The 12,843-nt window shown below is 46.2% G+C and overlaps 1 protein-coding gene across 2 annotated transcripts in view; it reads left to right on the forward strand.

Moving 5' to 3' along the window:
- Positions 1-4,240: 4,240 nt before the first annotated feature.
- Positions 4,241-12,843, forward strand: part of palmdb (palmdelphin b) — a 37,445-nt gene continuing 28,842 nt past the window's right edge. The window contains exon 1 of one of the 2 annotated variants that reach the window (XM_024374659.2): positions 4,241-4,517. The gene's annotated coding sequence lies outside the window, so the exon portion shown is untranslated. The remainder of the gene's footprint in view (positions 4,518-12,843) is intronic. The other variant, XM_024374656.2, reaches the window with a different exon arrangement.

A 12,843-nucleotide genomic window follows, 5' to 3' on the forward strand; every position in this document is an offset into this window, starting at 1 on the left:
GTGCTATTTTGTTTGTTTTTTCGCGTTGTCTGTAACTTATTTTGAACTTATTTTGTACATAATGTTAATGCTACCGTCTCTTAATACCGAAATTAACTTCTGGACATCAGAACAGCGATTACTCACCTCAAACTGGACTAAGATTATTTTCTTTAATGAGTCCACCTTGCTTTCTCAAGGAACCAGCCCAATCCCCGTAATTTGCGTAAAGAAAAGACGGAGAAAGACGAGGGGCGTGGGTGTGTGTCTAATATTATTATTAATAATGTCTAATATTAAAGAAGTCTTGAGGTATTGCTCGCCTGAGGTAGAGTACCTTATGAAAAGCTGTAGACCACACTATCTACCAAGAGAGTACATAATATACTCATCTATATTATTCATAGCTGTCTATTTACCACCACAAACCAATGTTGGCAGCAAGACCGCACTCAACTAGCTGTAGAAGACCATAAGCAAACAAGAAAATGCTCATCCAGAAGTGGCGCTCCTAGTGGCCAGGGACTTTAATGCAGGCAAACTTAAATCTGTTTTACCTAATTTCTAGATGCAACCAGAGGAAAAAACAACTCTAGACCATCTTTACTCCACACACAGAGACACATATAAAGCTCTCCCTCGCCCTCCATTTGGCAAATCTGGCCATAATTATATCCTCATGATTCCTGCTGACAAGCAAAAACGAAAGCAGGAAGTAGTGTGACTCGCTCAATACTGAAGTGTTCAGATGATGCGGATACTACGATACAGGACTGTTTTGCTAGCACAGACTGGAATATGTTCCCGGGATTCATCCAATGGCATTGAGGAGTATACCACCTCAGTCATTGGCTTCATCAATAAGTGTGTCGACAACGTCGTCCCTACTGTGACAATACGTACATATCCCAACCAGAAGCCATGGATTACAGGCAACATTCGCATCAAACTAAAGGATAGAGCTGCCGCTTTCAAGAAGCAGGAGACTAATCTGTAAGCTGACAAGAAACCCTGCTACACCCCCTCAGACGAACCATCAAACAGGCAAAGTGTCAAAACAGGATTAAGACTGAATCGTACTACACCGGCTCTGACACTCGTCAAATGTAGCAGGGCTTGAAAACTATTACGGACTACAGAGGGAAACCCAGCTGCAAGCTATCCAGTGACGCGAGCATGCCAGATGAACTAAATGCCTTTTATGCTCACTTTGAGGAAGCAACACTGAAGCATGCATGAGAGCACCAGCTGTTCAGGATGACTGTGTGATAATGCTCTCGGTAGCCGATGTGAGCAAGACCTTTAAACAGGTCAACATTCACAAGGCTGCGGGGCCAGACGGCTTGCCAGGATGTGTGCTCCAAGCATGCGCGGGCCAACTGGCAAGTGTCTTCACTGACATTTTCAAACTCTCCCCGACCGAGTCTGTAATACCCACATGTTTCAAGCAGACCACCATAGTCCCTGTGTCCAAGGAAGAGAAGGTAACCTGGCTAAATGATTACCTCCCCATTGCACTCACGTCAGTAGCCAGGAAGTGCTTTGAAAGGCTGGTCATGTCTCACATCAACAGCATCATCCCAGATACCGTAGACCCACTCCAATTTGCATACCGCCCCAACAGATCCACTGCCTTTTTCCACCTGGTCAAAAGGAACACCTATGTGAGAATGCTGTTAATTGACTACAGCTCAGCGTTCAACACAATAGTGCCCACAAAGCTAATAACTATGCTAAGGACCCTGTGACTAAACACCTCCATCTGAAACTGGATCCTGGACTTCTTGACGGGCCGCCCCCAGGTGGTAAGGGGAGTCAACAACACGTCTGCCACGCTGATCCTCAACACTGGGGACTCTCAGGGGTGTGTGCTTAGTCCCCTCCTGTACACCATGTTCACCTTACGACTGCATGGCCCAACATAACTCCAATACCATCATTAAGTTTGCTGACGACACAACAGTGTTAGGCCTCATCACCCACAACAATGAGACAGCCTATAGGGAGGACGTCAGAGACCTGGCAGTGTGGTGCCAGGACAACAACTTCTCCCTCAATGTGAGCAAGACAACGGAGCTGATCATGGACATCACCAACGAACTATCATGGTCCAAACACACCAAGTCAGTCGTGAAGAGGGCACGAAAACACATTTTCCCCCTCAGGAGACTGAAAAGATTTGGCATGGGTCCCAAGATCCTCAAAAGGTTCTACAGTGGTACCATCGAGAGCATCCTGACCGGTTACATCACCGCCTGGTATGGCAACTGCTCGGCATCTGACCATAAGGCGCGACAGAGGGTAGTATGTACGGCCCAGTACATCACTGGGGCCAAGCTTCCTGCCATCCGGGACCTATATACTAGGCGGAGTCAGAGAAAAGCCCAAAATATTGTCAAAGACTCCAGTCACCCAAGTCATAGACTGTTTTCTCTGCTACCGCACGGCAGGCGGTACCGGAGCGCCAAGTCTAGGACCAACAGGCTCCCATACTCCCAAGCCATAAGACTGCTGAACAATTAATTAAATGGCCACCCGTACTATTTACATTGACAAATGAACCCCCCCTCCATTCATTGTTTACACTGCTGCTACTCGCTGTTTATTATCTATGCATAGTCACTTCACCTCCACCTCTATGTACAAATGAACTTGAATAACCTGTACCCCTGCACATTGACTCGGTACCGGTACCCCCTGTATGTAGCCTCTTCATTGTAATTTTATTGTGTTACTTTTTTATTATGTTTTACTTTTGTTTATTTGGTAAATAGTTTCTTAACTCTCTTGAACTGCACTGTTGGTTAAGGGCTTGTAAGCATTTCACAGTAAGGTCCTACACCTATAAAGTTTGATTTGAAAACCCCCATACCATTTCATTACTCCCCTTACAAAGAAAGGTTTCACATGTTGAGCTGACATGTTTACATGTGAAAACAAAAGAGAAACATGTGAGGTTAATTGTTCACATGTGAAACCATTAAACACCACCTTTTCACATGTGAGGAGAATAACATGTTTTCATTGTAGTTTCACATGTAGAAAACTTCACATGTGAAAATAACATTTTCACTTTCACATGTGAAAAACTTTAACGTGAAAATGTACCTCTCACATATGAAATTGCATTTTCACAACTGAAGAACATTCACGTTTGAAAATAGAATTTTCAGTTTTCAAATGTTGTCACGTGTCATCTCATGGTATCCCATGTTGAAATGTTGCATCCCCATCTTGTCACATTTATTTCACATGAGATCATGTTTTCACGTATAGCTTCATGTTAACACGTTGCATTCACATGTCACATGTTATCACATAAGATCATGTGATCACGTGATATTTATTTGTTTTTCCTTCAGGAGAATTTTACATTTTTTAAATATTTTGCTGTCATTGCTGTAACCGAGTTGTGCTAGTTACACTGACCCCTCTCTCACTTTTATTACAGTTTGTATGTTCTGTTACACTACCATGAGTCTGATATTTATGTCATTGTAGGAGTGTTACTGATGGAACACCATGTTGTATTGGTCACCTACTACACTAATGGTAGTCTGGTCAGTGGCCACACTCAGACAGGACTCCTAACAACACAGCAGAGCAGAGTCTTTTGTAGCTCATTTTGGAGTGGAGTAATTTACTAATTGTGTGTCAGCACTGATGTCTGTGGATGTCCATCAGGGGCAGGAACAGCTGATCACACTAACATAGGGACAGAGGGGTGAGGGACAGACTCACACTGACTGAGGGAAGAGGTTTAACATGTACCATTTATCATTGTGTTGCAGTAGTGTTTTTGAAATTGTATACAGTGTCTGTCTGTCTGTCTGTCTGTCTGTCTGTCTGTCTGTCTGTCTGTCTGTCTGTCTGTCTGTCTGTCTGTCTGTCTGTCTGTCTGTCTGTCTGTCTGTCTGTCTGTCTGTCTGTCTGTCTGTCTGTCTGTCTGTCTGTCTGTCTGTCTGTCTGTGTGTGTGTGTGTGTGTCTTGTCTGTCTTGTCTGTCTTGTCTGTCTTGTCTGTCTTGTCTGTCTTGTCTGTCTTGTGTGTGCGCGTGCATGCGTGTACATGTGTGTATGGAATTGAGCCATTGTTTTGGCATTGGTATGCTGGCAGGCACATGGTTGAGCAGCTCCACTGTGGCAGGCTCATATGCAGCTGAGGGGGCTGAGAGAGAGGGAGAGAGAGAGAGAAAGAGAGAGAGGGAGAGAGAGAGAGATAGAGAAGAATGAGTGAGTGAGTGAGTGAGTGAGTGAGTGAGTGAGTGAGTGAGTGAGTGAGTGAGTGAGTGAGTGAGTGAGTGAGAGAGTGAGAGGAGTGAGAGAAAGAGAGAGAAAGAGAGAGAGACAGAGAGCTAGTGGCGAGCAGCGGCATTTCACTAGTCAGAGCTAACCCTATCTCAACCCCCAGCCTACCTGCTATCTTCTCACAGACACAGTGATGCAGGATTCCAACACGCTGTGCTGAGAGTGAGCTCCTTCTGCTTCTGACACACCACACAACACATCACACAACTCTCTTCTCAGCCAAACACAACCGGTGAGTTTCTACCTTTTCTGTGTTCGTTTTTCTGTGCTTATTGGGCTGTTCATTTCTGGCTTTTTGCTTGTTTCTAGTAGAAGTAGTAGCAGCATGTTTGCTGTGAGTGGACTTTTGGGATGGCTCATACTGTTAGCATCATAGGATTGTAACTGGTTGTATCCTGATTCTGTTCTTCAGTTTGGTTGAAATATAAAGACAACACAGCCTAACTGTTTCTCTGGTTCGTGAGGTGGCTAGCTAACTGCACTGTTGTTGTTCCTGGTATAAAAATATCATGCCAAGGGGTCTTTTGATTGAGTAATCTTTTAATCTGTGTAATCCTGGACATTTGTGCTCCGCTGTCCGATTCTCCCCATGGGGGGTCTGTCAGTCTAATTTAAGGGGTCTGGGCATTATTAAGCAAAAATACTTTCCTTTCTAGACACAATCTGAAAGCCCGAAGAGTCACCCTCTAACTGACTAACTGGACCAGATGTAACTAACATAGTTCCTCTCCACTTTAGTAGTTTAGTAGTTTCTCTATCCATTTACTACTGGATGGGAGTGTCTTTACGTTTTAGTTAATGCTTTGTGGATATTGTCCTTGACATGTACACAGACACAAATACACTAACACCCACACACATGCAAATGTGGCAACCAAACACACAAATCACCTCCTTACTCTGTACACCCACATACTGAATCTCATCACCTTAGAGAGATTCTGTAGTTGAGTGAAGAAAATTACTTAATAGAAACACTATTACATGATTTTGGTACTGTTCTCATAGCCCAAAGAGCTATGAGGCTGTCATTGTATATAAGAATGTGTTTTTAACTGACTTACCTAGTCTACAGCCAGTGGTAAATGTGGTAAATGTATCTTCATACTAGTTAACACGACATGTTGAAGCTGTAATATGCAACTTTTTGGGCAACCCGACCAAATTCACATAGAAATGTGAGTTATAGATATGTCATTCTCGTTGAACGCAAGTCTAAGAAGCGGTAGATCTGTTCTATGTGTGCTATTTTTATGCTCCCCATTCTTGAGTTCAGTTTTTGAGTCTTTTACTTTCGGTTTGGTACACCAGCTTCAAACAGCTGAAAATACAATATATTTGGCTTATGGAAAATATATTTCACAGCAGTTTAGATGGCACAGTGATTCTCTACACAATGACTGCTGATTTGGTCACATCAACTGATGCTATTCTAATTTTAGCAAACAGAAAATGGCTGCATATTGCACCTTTAAGTACAGTACATTCTTAGAAAAAATGGTTCCAAAAGGGTTCTTCAGCTGTCCCTATAGGATAATCTTTTTTGGTTCCAGGTAAAACCCTTTTGAGTTCCATGTAGAACCATCTATGGAAAGGGTTCTACATGGAACCCACAGGGGTTCTACCTGGAACCAAAAACGGTTCCTCAAAGGGTTATCCTATGGTGACAACCGAAAAATCCTTTAAGATTCTAGATGACACCTTTTTCTAAGAGTGTACAGTATGCTACTGTATATGGGTCAGTGTATCGCCAGTGGATCATGTAAATATATCTACTGTATGTCCAGTTTCCATGCTAGAGGCAGATGCTAGAGGAGCTAGATTGGGAACCCTAACCCTTAATCCAGTGATCAGATTAGGGATGAGAGATTACAAGGTGTGTCTCTCTGGACTGTGACGGTGGCCAGTCTGAGATAGCTGGGGCTCAGGTTATTGTGGCTAGAACATATAATTAAATAGAACACGCCTATGTCTCTCCTAACATTTATTCCAATTGAATGTATTATTGACCAACATGGTTGACATGATCTGCACATTCTAGAGCTTTGCAGGTCTATGATATCAACCTCTCTAGTGGATTATAGGACCTCCATGAGTCAACTGGCCTCTCACCATGCAGACCCATCTCATTAGAGAATGTCAGTATGTAACTATGGTTATACATCATTATAGAGGCATATAACTATGATTATAGATTATTATAGTGGCAGATAACTTGACATATTCGATTGATCCCATGCTACACTGGACAAACAGTATGCTCACAATTGGGGTAAAACTCTAATTTAAAGGAACTTGTTGTTTAACATTGGGTGTGCTTTGGTTACAGGTTTTCAATGTGATCTTAAACTGCATAGCTATTGTACAAACATTTAACCATTGTGATATGATTTATAACAATATTTGGAAACTGAGTGGTACCACATTGCCAATATTACTGTATATTAGCCAATTGTATTACATCAGATGTCTCCCTCCCTGTGGTTGCCGTATCTGATTGGCTGAGTAGTGGCCAAGGGGTTAGAGGTTAAATATCAGTGTGTACATGAGTGACATGTCGCTGGTGCTTTGTCTAGATCCTCTGTGCTCTTAGCAGCTACGTGACCTGCTGGAAACCTTCACCTTAAACAAGCCGCAACATACATATGCTGACATACACACACTCACACACACTGCGACTTGCTGGTAACAGTACAGCTGTGAGAGAGGTCTCTATTTTGAGCCTGGCTGGATCAGGGTAGAGAGGAGCACGCTATAGTGCCAACAGGTGGGGCGACGCTAACCGCCTCGACCTTCTGTAGCCTCCCTCTCTGTCCACGCTAGCTGTCTTGTCTCAGCTCCTGTAGGCTGCGGCTTCAGGTTATGAGGACAATAATGAAGCATGTGTGTGTTTGTGTGTGTGTGTCTCCCCAATTGGTAACGTGCGTGTGCACGTGTGTGTGTAGGTGGGTTGGATGAGTGTGTAGGTGGGAGATGGAGGGATGGGCCAGTGTGTGTATTTGCCAAAGGATGTCCATCTCCAGGTTGTGTGTGTGTATGCTGGAGACATGTCTCTATTTCAGCATACTGTATGTACAGTACAGTGTATGTGAGGTTACAGCTGTGACTAACACTGCACTCCTCTTCAGTCCCATATCGCCACCCACTCCTGCCTTCTCTCCATTTCCCAGTGTGTCTAATTCGCTGGTTATATAAATAAGATACATAGACATTGTGTATGGCAGGTTTTACATAAAGATCCTATAATTCAATAGAATTATTCAACATAATTGTGATTCTAGTTAATTCTATAGGCTTGCATTTCAACTGCTCCCATTACAGGCCTGAGTAGCATCGTCACATACAGATATAGCATTCTATAGAGCACATCTCTGACAGGTCACATGGTCAGGAAGAATTCAATGGCCTAATACCTATATGTGTCAACGCCTGATACCCACTTACACTGTGGGATATGTTTAGTCTGGACTGGTTTTCAGGACATCGATCTGAAAGCTAGTTAGGCTGTTACCGATCTGGTAGCCTAATGGTAACCTAATTACCAATCTAATATCCTACCCAGGCTAGGGCTGCAGATTAGCAGAAAGAACTACACCGTCACTGGATACTGGGGCCTGAGTTGATCCTGGTCCGGTCACGTGGTCAGGGAAAACAAGTCATGATGGACTCAATCGAACACTGGTCCAGATATGAGTTGTATACTATAGAACAGGCAAATAGACCTGGGACACCAGGTGGGTGCAATTAGTGATCAGGCAGAACAGCGATACTCCAGACCTCCAAGCATGGATGAAATACCTGCTATAGAGAAGAAACTGTTCCTGATATATGTTGGAAGTTATTAGGCTACAGAGGGGTCGGCGTCAGAACGTCTGTGTCTGATGTTGCTGCAATTAAGTGTGGAGCATGGCAATAATTACGTTGAGAATACACACACTTTCACACACGTGCATGTGCGTGGACCAAACACTCTCACACACACACACTCGCACATACATGTAGGCACACTGGGCAGTACGTGCTGCATTGTTCATGTGTGTATGGAATGCATATGAAGTCTGCAGCCTTGTGGTATCATGGTGTATTATATTTCATAGACATAGTGACAAGGCCCAGATAAAGGTGGACACAGTGACATTTGAGTAATCCAGGTGCTAACTGAAATGTTAACTTCGCTGCCACACAAATAAACTTCCTTGGTCATTTGACGAGACTCCTCACTTCACCTCATATTTTGGGGATTTCAATCCATATCTGGAATATGTAGATAAAATTCCCTATAATTGTAGATGCTGACATTCACAAAATGCTTCAAAATAGTGAATTGAACTCCTAGAGAAAATACATTTAAGCAATAGTGCATCGAAAAAAGGGTCAGCTTAATAGCAATCTGTAATGAACACAAGGGGAGAGACAGAGAGCTGGTTTCAAGCGCAGGGCGCAGCAGGTGGTTATTGCAAAGGACCACAGGAGGAGGCAGGTAGCTGGGTCCAGGGGCAGGCAGAAGGTCATACACAGGGGGTCCAAAAGGGCAACAGTACCGACAGGGAAAAGGCTAGTAAAGTAGTCTGCGAGATCAGGTAGATCATTCACAGGAAAACCCAGCACTCTGAAAGACGTGTGTGTGATAATGACATACAGGTGTGTGAACAAGTGATTAGAATTCAGGTGATTGGGATCTGGAGAGTGAGCTGCGTTCAATGGGATCTAGGTGTTTGAGGGTGTGAGTTGGAAGCAGATGTTACAGTACCCCCCCCCCTCCACTCTTAACAGCCTAGGAAGCTGAGCAGGGGCCTCCCCCAGGGGCGTGGAGCTGGGCGGTCAGGACAGTTACTTTGGAAAGCCAGGATCATGGCTGGGTCGAGGATGTCCTGGACGGGGACCCAGGACCGTTCTTCGGGTCCGTACCTGTCCCAATCCACCAGGTAGTGGATGTCACCCAGGCACTTGGAGTCAAGGAGAGCTCGGAAGGAATAAGCCGATGCACTGCCGGCGTCAAACGGAGGGGGTGCGCCACAGGAGGATGGAGAGCGCTGTACCTCACCAGCTTGAGAAGGGACACATGGAAGGATAAGGAGATCCGGTAATGGCGGGGCAACTGGAGACAGTAAGTGGCAGGGTTGTGGTGTGTTATTTTGAAGGGACCAATGAACTGGGGACTGAACTTTTGCAGGGGTCACGAAGCCGGATGTCCCGGGTAGAGAGCCACACCCGTTGCCCAGGGTGGAAGAGTGGAGTAGGTCAGCGACACCGGTCAGTGAACCGCTTCGGGGAAAGGGAAGTGTGATGGAGGTGCCGATTTGCAGTCTCCCAAACCTGCTCGCTCTGTCGAAACCACTCATCGATGGCAGGCACAGTTCTGGGCTCTGTCTCCCATGGGAACATGGGGGGTTGGTATCCGAGGACACTGAAAAGAAGTGAGATGGAGTGAGGAATGCACCAGGGAGTTCTGTGCGTATTCAGCCCAGGCTAGATAGCAACTCCACTAGTGTGGTTGGTGGGTGCAGTGTTGGCGAAGGTACTTCTCTATTTCCTGATTCAGGCTTTCAGTCTGCCCATTGGTTTGGGGATGGTATCCCGAGGATAGGCTGATGGAGACCCCCAGACGGTCGCAGAAGGCTCGCCACACCCTGGAGACGAACTGGGGTCCCCGATCCGAAGTGATCCCTTACAGACGAAACACCTGTTGGAACATGGACTCAGCCATTTCCATGGGATTAGTAGATGCGAAGGGGGATGAGTCGGCACATCTTCCATTACAACTAAAATAGTTATGAAGCCTGAAGAGTCCGGCAGATCTGTGAGGAAATCCATGGCAATGTGGGAGCATGGTCGGTGTGGTGTAGGTAAAGGCTCGAGCTTACCGCTAGGTAGTTGGCGAGGGCTCTTTGCCCAAGCACAGACAGGACAGGAAAGAACGTCATCTCAGACGTCGGCTGTTAGGGACTCCGTGGTTCGGGTGATTCGGGGATGGCCAGAGCGAGTTATGGCACCACTGCATTAGTTGGGGTCTGACGGACGCAGGTCTTGCCTGCAGGGGTGTCGGGAGGTGCTGGGTCATGGTGTAGGGCCTCTTGGACAGCTGCTTGGATTTCCCACTGTATGGGTCCCACGACACAAGCAGGATGGGCTCGGGAGCTGGGTTGAGGAAGGGGCGTCAAATAGACGGGATAAGGAATCAGCCTTCACATTTTTCTCGCAGGGCAGGTAGATGCTGGTGAAGTTGAATCGGGTGAAGAGTGCCCAGCGAGCCTGTCTGGGGTTGAGTTCTTAACACTTCTTAAGTACTCCAAATTGCGGTAGTCGGTAAGAACAAGGAATGGGTGACAAGCTCTCTCTAACCATTGGCGCCACTCTTCAATAGCCAGCTTAATGTCGAGGAGCTCTCGGTTCCCAACATCATAGTTCCTCTCATCGGGTGACAGTTTTTTTGAAAAGAAGCCACGTGGGTGTAATTTGGGAGGTGTCCCGACCCGCTGAGAGAGAACCTCTCCCACGCTGACCTTGGATGCATTCACCTCCAGAACAAAAGGAAGGGTAGGATTTGGCTGCCTATGGGTGGGTGCAGAGATGAAGAGGCATTTCAAGGTCTCAAATCCATGAAGGGTGGTATCAGTCCATTGGAGGGTACAGGTTTTTTGACTGGTGAGAGCTGAGAGGAGTGGTTGTGCTGCTGCAGTTTTGGATGAACTGGCGGTAGTAGTTGGAGAATCCTAGGAAACATTGTAGTTCCTTTACGGTGGTAGGTTTGGGCCAGTTAAGCACGGCCGTGACTTTGCCTTTGTCCATGTTGACCCCTCCTGGTGTCAGCACAAACCCTGGGAAGGTTACCGTAGTAACATGAAAGGCGCTCTTCTCAGCCTTGACATGAAGATGGTGGTCCTGTAGCTGTTGGAGGACCTGTTGCACATGGACATGTCTTCGCAAGGGAGTGAGAGAGATCAAGATATCAATATACACGATGAAGAACTGGTTGATCATGTCCTGGAAAACTTCATTCATGAAGACTGGAAGACTGCGGGAGCATTGGTGAGACCGTAGGGCATAACCAGGTATTCACGGTGACCCCTAGCGGTGATGAATGCCATCTTCCACTCATACCCACTTTGGATACGGAGCAGGTTGTAAGCACTACATAGGTCCAGTTTGGAGTAGATGGTAGCCTGTCCTACTTGTTAGTGCAGCCGGAATCAGAGGAAGAGGGAAGCGATTCTTGATGGTAATGCCATTGAGGGGTTGGTAATCTAAGCAGGGATGGAGACTACCATGCTTTTTTTTTACAAAAAAAGAAACTGGATGCAGCCGGAGACGTGGATGGACGGATACATTTTCTGGCAAGAACCTCTCCTATTTAGGTGTCTATAGCCTCATTCTCTGGGATGGACAAGGGGTAGGTCCAACCCTTAGGGGGCGATGCCCCAGGAAGGAGGTCGATCACACTGTCCTCCGGGTGATGAGGGGGCAGAATGGACGCCTTTTTCTTGCTGAAGACACTCAGGAACTGGGCATATACAGGTGGGATGTGGGTTGGAATGGCAGACCCCGATCCTTCTATAGAGGTGACTTGACAGGGTAGACTGAAGCAGTTCTTAAAATAAGCGGGAGACCATGACAGGAGTTCCCCTTGCCACCAGGAGATGGCAGGGTCGTGAAGGCTAAGCCAGGGGTGACCAAGGATGAGGGGTTCTCTAGGTGAAGACAACACCATTAACTTAATGACCTCTGAGTGAAGGAGGCCAATCTGAAGGGTGGTACTTTCGGTCATGCGATTCACAAGATCAGTTTCCGAGAGGTTGTCCATCCAGCGCATTAATCCTAAAGGGAGGATTAACAGGGATTAGCTTGACCCTTAACTGTTGTGCCAATTGTTCATCAATTAAATTTCCTGCAGCCCCAGAGTCCACTAATCCCTCCACAAACTGAGTGACCCCATTAGCAGAAAGAAGAGCCGGGATCCCAAACTGCCTTCAGGTAATGTTCAAAAACGTAGAGATGCTTACCCGGGCAGAAGTGGAGCAGTCGTGGTCACCCCTTCGTGGAGGACAAATTGGACAGCTATTGAGTAGGTGGTTACTCTTGCCACAATAGATGCACAGGTTTTTACGTAACCTCCGGCGTCTCTAGGCAGGCGTGAGAGGGGCACAGCCGAGTTGCATGGGTTCGGGGCTATTGGACCGTGGTGGATGAGAGAAAGGCGTGGAAGACTCGCAGGCCATGGGCAACTGTATAGGTCTGCGGTCCACCAGTAGGTTTGCCAATGGATATGGACATCCGGATGTATTGGTTTAGATCCATTAAATCTCACCTGCAGTCCAGTTCAGTCTATAACTTCCAATTAAGACCCATCCGGTAGACTGTAAAGAGAGCTGGTTCACTATATCAACTGCGGGCAGCCATGGTATGGAACTCAAGGGCATACTCAGTGGTGGAGCGACGGCCCTTTCGCAGCTCACTTAACATGCCTCCGGTGTGACGACCTGAAACAGGAATGGACTGGCGAAGGATGTTGCAGAGTTCATCGATTCGTTCCTCCTGTCGGGCCAGACGCATCGGCGCTG

The sequence above is a fragment of the Oncorhynchus tshawytscha genome, linkage group LG16 (genome assembly GCF_018296145.1).
Source record: "Oncorhynchus tshawytscha isolate Ot180627B linkage group LG16, Otsh_v2.0, whole genome shotgun sequence".
NCBI classification, from domain to species: Eukaryota; Metazoa; Chordata; class Actinopteri; order Salmoniformes; family Salmonidae; genus Oncorhynchus; species Oncorhynchus tshawytscha.